Here is a 7252-nt window from a genome sequence, read left to right as displayed (position 1 = left end):
GAAACCCGTACGTGAATGTTTATAGTGGCTCTATTTGTAATCACGAAAATCTTGGAACAACGCAAATATCCCTTAACTGGGGAATGGATAAACAAATGGTGGTACATTTATACAATGGAATACTACTCAGGAATAAAAATGGAACAGACCTCTGATAAATCCAAAGAAGTGGACGAATTACTAATGCGCTCTGCTACAAGCAGGAATCCAAACTAAATTGGCTACATGCTAGTACTGCATGCCATTTTGTGACATTCTGAATAAGACGAAGTTTATAGAGAGAAAATAGATCAGTGGCTGCTAAGGACTGGAGGTGAGGGAAGGAGTTGACTACAAAGTGACACAGAAGCATTTTTTGAGTAACAGGATTGATCTTTATCTTTTTTAAAAAATATATTTTTTATTAAGATATTACATGTGTCCTTATCCCCATGTTACCCCCTCCCACCCCCCGCTCATGCCCTAACCTCCCCCCGCCCCCCCCCCCCGTTGTCCCTCTCCATTGGTTAGGCCTATATGCTTGCATATAAGTCCTTTGGTTGATCTTTCCCCCTTACCCCCACCCTCCCCTACCTTCCCTCCAAGGCCCGACAGTCCAACCAATGCCTCTCCGTCTCTGGATAAGTCCTTGTTCATCAGTTTATGTTGTTCATTATATTCCACAAATGAGTGAGATCATGTGGTATTTATCCTTCTCTGACTGGCTTATTTCACTTAGCATAATGCTCTCTAGTTCCATCCATGCTGTGGCAAATGGTAAGAGTTCCTTTTTCTTCTTCCTCTTCTTAAAGAATACCTTTCAGCATTTCATATAATGCTGGTTTGGTGGTGGTGAACTCCTTTAGCTTTTTCTTATCTGTGAAGCTCTTTATCTGACCTTCTATTCTGAATGATAGCTTTGCTGGATAAAGTAATCTTGGTTGTAGGTTCTTACTATTCATCACTTTGAATATTTCTTGCCACTCTCTTCTGGCCTGCATGGTTTCTGTTGAGAAGTCAGCTGACAGTCGTATGGGTACTCCCTTGTAGGTAACTGACTGTCTTTCTCTTGCTGCTTTTAAGATTCTCTCTTTGTCTTTTGCTCTTGGCATTTTAATTCTGATGTGTCTTGGTGTGGTCCTCTTTGGATTCCTTTTGTTTGGGGTTCTCTGCACTTCCTGGACTTGTAAGTCTATTTCTTTCACCAGGTAGGGGAAGTTTTCTGTCATTATTTCTTCAAATAGGTTTTCAATATCTTGCCCTCTCTCTTCTTCTGGTACCCCTATAATTCTGATGTTGGTATGCTTGAAGTTGTCCCAGAGGCTCCTTACACTATCTTCATATTTTTGGAATCTTTTTTCTTTTTTCTTTTTCGGTTGGGTCTTTTTTGTTTCTTCGTATTTCAAATCTTTGACTTGATTCTTGGGATCCGCTTGTCTGCTGTTGGATCTCTGTATATTGTTCTTTATTTCAGTCAGTGTATGCTTAATTTCTAGTTGGTCTTTTTTCATATCCTCCAGGGTCTCACTAAATTTATAGGCAGTTTCCATAAAATTCTTGAAAAACCTTATAAACGTGGTTTTGAACTCTATATCCAGTCATTTGCTTTCCTCCATTTCTGTCATTTGTGACCTGTTTCTTTGTCTCCACATTTTTTATGCTTCCCTGTGTTGGTAGAGTGGTTTTGTGTGCTAGGTGTCCTGTAGGGCCCAGTGGCTCAGCCTCCCTAATTACCTGAGGTGGACACTCTTGGTGCACCCCCTTGTGGGCTTTGTGCAGTCTTGTTGTAGTTACGCCTTGATTGTTGTAGGTATCACTGGGAGGAATTAACCTCCAGGCCAATTGGCAGTGAGAATCAGCTGTGTCTGCAGTGGGAGAACTTCTGTGCTGAGGACACCCTTCTGGGGCAAGACTTGCTTCAGTGGGGCTTTGGTGCTCACTGAGTCTGCCCCCTGAGTGTGTCCCTTATGGATCTGAGGTGTTGTAATCTGGATGGTCCCACTCTGACCACTGGGTACACTGGCTCTTGAATCTAAGGAGGTGCTAATTTAGCCACTGCCTGAGGTTACCCAGCAGGAGCTACGAAGAGAACTGCAGATTCCCTTTCCTTTTTTGGAGTTTGGAGGTGCCCAGATGAGGCCCAGCTGTGAAGCAATGTAAGCTGCTGTGGGGCCTTGGGCCTTCTCTTGGTAGTTCTGGGTCTGTCTGGCCCAGCTGCAGTTTGTTAGGTAATTACAGGTGGCAAATGGCTGGGGCATTCATATGCAAAAGCCTCTGCCGCAGCCTGGGTGGGGCGGGGTCTCAGGAAATCAAAGGGTGGAGCAAGCAGCTATGGCTGGTCCTCAGCCCTGCCCTAAGGGGCCCTGCGTCTCAGTGTCCCAGTAATTGTTGCAACCACCTCTGAGGGAAAGCCGCCCTCAAGTTCCAAGTTCTGCCTGCTGCCAGACAGTCCAGTTTCTCCCCGTATGAGTCCTGGGTCCCCAGAGACTTCCCGGAACCGGAGTTCAGAGCAGTCGGGAGCTTGTGACTCCCTCCTGATTCAAAAAGATAGCCGTGTCCTCAGGTGCCAGCCCCTTTTCCTGCGCCCGTTCGCGCTCGAGCCTCTGTACCTGTGCACGTTACTTCCGCAGCTCCTGTGGGTCTCAGTGTGCTGTTCTCTTTCCTTCTAGTTGTAGAATTTCCACTCAGCCAGCCTTCCTGTGGTTCTGGATGATGTCAGTTTTGTCTTTTAGTTGCATTTTTGAAGTAGTGCGAGGCAGCAATTTCCGGTGTTTACCTATGCCACCATCTTGGTTTCTCTTTCGGATTGATCTTTATCTTAACTGTTGTGATGGTTACTCATACAAAGGTGTTTGTCAAAACTCAGAAAACTACCTTAGAAAGGATACATTTTTACTCTATGTAAACATTAAGTTTTTAAAAAAGAATGTGAACAGATTCTATAGGTCTTTTTGGTCTGAGAAAGGTCTGTATTTTTAGAGTGTTATTTTTTCTAATGTCTTAAGAGATAGGTAAGTGAATCTAATAAAATAAAGTTCCTTTACAAGAGATCGCTAAGTACTGTCTTTGTTGAAATGTATCATAGAAAGAACACAAACCAGGAGTCAGGAAAGCAGCGTTCCCATATCAGGTCATCACTAACTAGTTTTTATTTTTTATTTCAGACAAAGTTGCTATTAGCTTTTTAGGGCTTGGCTTGCTCTATCTGTAAAGCAGAAATAAAGCCTGACCAACCATATCTCATGGAGTATTAGGAATGTCAAAAGCCAAATGAACAGTGTACACTGAAGAGCTTGTTAACATTAAGAGTCCCCTTCCACAATATAGTATCATCACCCCTCTTCTAATCCTAGTAACTTACTACGTAATGATCGCTGGCTCTGCTGGGCAGCGAGGTAAGCACGGCATATGCATAACTTAGAATCATGGCAACACTCATGTGTGGCTGGTACCAGTGTTGCAGCAACTCTAGTTTACAGAGAAGGAAACAGAAGTTTTCAGAGGTAATGTAGATGTGTCTGAGTCACCCAGCTAACAGGGGGTAAAGTGGAGACAGAATTCAGTCCTGTCTGACTCCGGGCCCGTGGTCCTATTCATCCCTCCATCTTGCTTCTCTCAGAGTTGTTTTCTATTGAGAGGCAAAATGTTCCAGTTGGACTATAATATATACATACAGAGAATCATATTGCATATGTATGTCCATATTATATATACATAATGCATATGAGAAAGCCAAATAGCTACTAACCCATGGAAGTTTTTGATCAATACAGTTGTAAAAAAGACAAAGAGGGTAGCATGAATGAAATCAGCATTTGTATTTCTTGGATGATATAAATTGTAGTCTGGTTAAATAGGTGTTTGTTTATTTACCCAATAATGCCCATCTATTTTTTTACCCAATAACTTTTTATATAAAGAAAGAGGAGATCTTCCTTCAATACCCAACTTTCTTTAAGTGACTTAATGCACTTTCTTAAAGTAAATACTTATTCATTTTAATACTTTTTAAAAGCAATATGAAATTATATCTAAGAATCATTTTAGCTGTACCCCATATGTTCTGATATGTAGTACTTTTATAGTTGTTCAGGTCTAAATGATTTGTAATTTCCATTGTCATTTCCTCTTCAACTTATGAATTGTTTGGAGATGTGCTTAATCAAAATGTGATGTTTCTCCCTTTCTACGTTATTATTATTGATGTCTAATTTAGTGACAATGTGGTTAAAAATGTCATCTCTATGCTGACAAATTTTTGAAAAATTCTGGGCTGTCCTTTGTGTCTGGTATGTGGTTGATTTTGTTAAGTGTTGTGTTTGTGCTTGAATGGGATGCATCTCTTTGATTTTGGGAGCAAGGAGTTTTATATAGCCGTAATAAGTATTTCAGTCCATGAGGCATGGCCTACAACAAAAATATAATTTTAAATTTATTCAGTGGGAGTGAACTTCCTCTGTCCCTATATATAAATTCTGGAAAATGTATTTTTTTTTCTACAAAATAATCTAGAGTCCCGTTTCCACTTTTGTCCCCAAATCACCACCTCTCAGGGTCCTGCAGGAGATATCCATCAATGCTTCAATCTACACGCAGGTGAGGTTGCCCTCCCTCCATGCTAAGGTCTGTATTGGCTATGGCTGGCCTTGGTGAATAGAGCAGGCTTCTGAATCTTGTCTTTTCTGTCCCTTCATCAGCTTCTTAGCCTCCTGCTCCTACTATGGATCCTGTTTCAGTGAACAACACCAGCACACACCTGCCTGGGTCAGAACCAGGAATTATCCTGAACTCATCTTCCGACTCACACACCCATTTCTAGACTCATCAACTGTACTTCCCAAATATCTCTCAAATTGGTACCCATATCCCTCAGTCTTTGTTGCCACAGTCTTGATTCAGACCACCTTTACCTCTTGCTTGCATCCTTCCAATTGCCTGTGAACTGATCCTCATGTCTGTCTGTTTTGCCTCCTACTAAATTCTCTGCTGTAGCCAGTGATTTTTCTAAAATATAAATCTCATTACATCATCCTCTGCTCAACTCATTCAGTAGGACTCTATAGATCATAGAATAAACTTCAAAGTTCTTAACTTTGCTTACATGGCCCCTTAGCATCTGGCTCCATTTAAAAAATAATTAATTTTTATTTTTCAATTATAATTTACATTCAATCTGAAACTAATACAGGGTCTGGCTCCATTTTTAAAAATTTATCTTCAGCATCTCCTGTGATCATTTCCTTCTTTCTAAACGAATCTACACTCGAGCCAATATGGTATGCCCTTCCACCAGTCAAAGATTACACATACACATACATCCATTTGTATATACACACACATATACATATATAATACCTATCTAGAAAATATATGTATATATGGTGGAAATTATAAGAATCAATAAATGCTTATTTATTTATTTATTTATTTATTTATTTATTTATTTATTGCTGCAAAAAGCTTTATTGTTCCATTTGGTCCAATGCATGGGATCGGGCTCCAGGGTGGTTAAAAGAATGACTAGTAGTTTCAGGAAGAGGCTCTGGTAAAAGGCAGAGACACCAGAGGGATGCAGAGGGGCCTCTGAAAGGCCTCTGGGCTCCAAAGGCTCCTAGTCATGCTTGAGGGTGACCCTATTGAAGAGATACTCTCCCAACCCAGCCTGGCGGCCGGCCAGCCTGCGGATGTTAGTCAGGTGGTCGCCCATCTTCTTGATCAGTTTCACCTCCTCATCCAGGAAGTGGTTCTCCAGAAAGTGACAGAGATGAGGGTCTGCGCAGGTAGACCCAGGGCCTGCAGCTCCAAAACGACCTGGTTCAGGTTCTTCTCCAAAGCCAGGGCGGCTTCTATGGCGTCCTGAGTTTTGCCCCACTCATCTTGGGGAGGTTTCTGCTTATCCTGGAAGAGAATGCGGCCGCCACGCTTGTTCTGCTACTTTAAGACGCTCAGCGCTCTCGCGCTTCTTCTCCGCCAACTTGCCGAAGAAGTGGCCCACACCCTCGAGAGCCACATCATCACGGTCTTCGAAATAGTAGGCCAGAGAGAGGTAGGTGCAGGAGGCCCGCAGATGCAGGTTGGCCAGGCGGTTGACTGCAGCCTCCATCTCGGTGGAATAATTCTGACGAATTTGGGAGCTCATGGTTGGCCGGCAATAAGGAGTTAAGGTAGAAAAACCCCCGGTGTGTTGGCTGGTCCCGGAGGTGGTTCTGAAGGTGGTGACTGGATGAGACACAGGAGAGTGGGTGGAGGCCGGAAGAAGGGGCGTCCCTGGGTCTGTTCCGTCCAACCACTGTTGAAGCAAGAGACAGATCCAGGACTTCCGAGGGCACTGCCAATAAATGCTTTTTAAAATTGTACATAGATATCTCGTTATAGAAGGCAGATTAGCTAATGCATTAATTTCTTCTTCTTCCCCAGGTCCCTGTCAGAACCATAGTAAGAGCATATAAGCGGTGTAGATTCATGAGAACAGAAAGAATGGGACTGAAGTCAATAGCAAATAAGAGATCCCGCACATTTCTGGAATGCAGATTCAGCAAATTCAGCAGCTCAAGAGAAACGGCCTGTTTGCATACAAAGTGGGACAGAGACAAAAGAAATCAGATTTTCCCAGAGGAATCCCAGAAGGACTTAGGACTCTGGGATTCCAGGTAGTGGGTGGTATTTAGGCTTAGGGCTGAAAACATGGGGGTTTTATGGGTCAGTTGACCACCATCCATTTCTTTGGGCATAAAATGTCAGCAGCCTGGTTTCCTTCCTGAGCCTAGAGGTCAGAGGTGACTTCCCAGGGGACCTCAGGCATCTTAGAAAAAAGGCCTCTATATACTTGTTGTATGAAGAACTAAAAAGATAAAATCAAGAAAATCTCCCAGAGAATAGAACAAAAAGACCAAGACAGAAAAGAAAAACACACACCAAAAACAACATTTAAAACATCCATGCAGCATAGAGGATTCAACCAGCAGGGTCAACATCTGACTGGTAGCGATCCAAAAAGCTAGAATAAAGAAAGTGAAGGTGAAGAAATCATCATAGTAATAACATAAGAACATTTCCCAAGATTTCAAATAATCAACTTCTCAGGGAAGCCTTTCCTGGCCAGCTCATTTAAACTGCAGCCCCTCCACCCAGCACTCCTTGCCCTTCCTCCTCACTTTATTTTGTTCCATTGAACTTATAAGCACCTGGCATGCTATGCATTTTACCTGTTTAATGTCTCTCCTCCCCATTAGAAGGAAAGCTCCATGCAGGCAAGGAGCTTTGTCAGCTTTGT

At 42.6% G+C, this 7252-nt stretch overlaps 1 pseudogene; it reads right to left on the bottom strand.

Annotated features, from left to right (window-relative positions):
- Positions 1-5443: 5443 nt before the first annotated feature.
- LOC132226172 (ferritin light chain-like) lies at positions 5444-6481 on the bottom strand (annotated as a pseudogene).
- Between the last annotated feature and the right edge of the window lie 771 nt (positions 6482-7252).

The sequence above is a fragment of the Myotis daubentonii genome, chromosome 2 (assembly GCF_963259705.1).
Source record: "Myotis daubentonii chromosome 2, mMyoDau2.1, whole genome shotgun sequence".
Taxonomy (NCBI): Eukaryota; Metazoa; Chordata; class Mammalia; order Chiroptera; family Vespertilionidae; genus Myotis; species Myotis daubentonii.
This window is presented reverse-complemented; position numbering and strand designations above follow the sequence as displayed.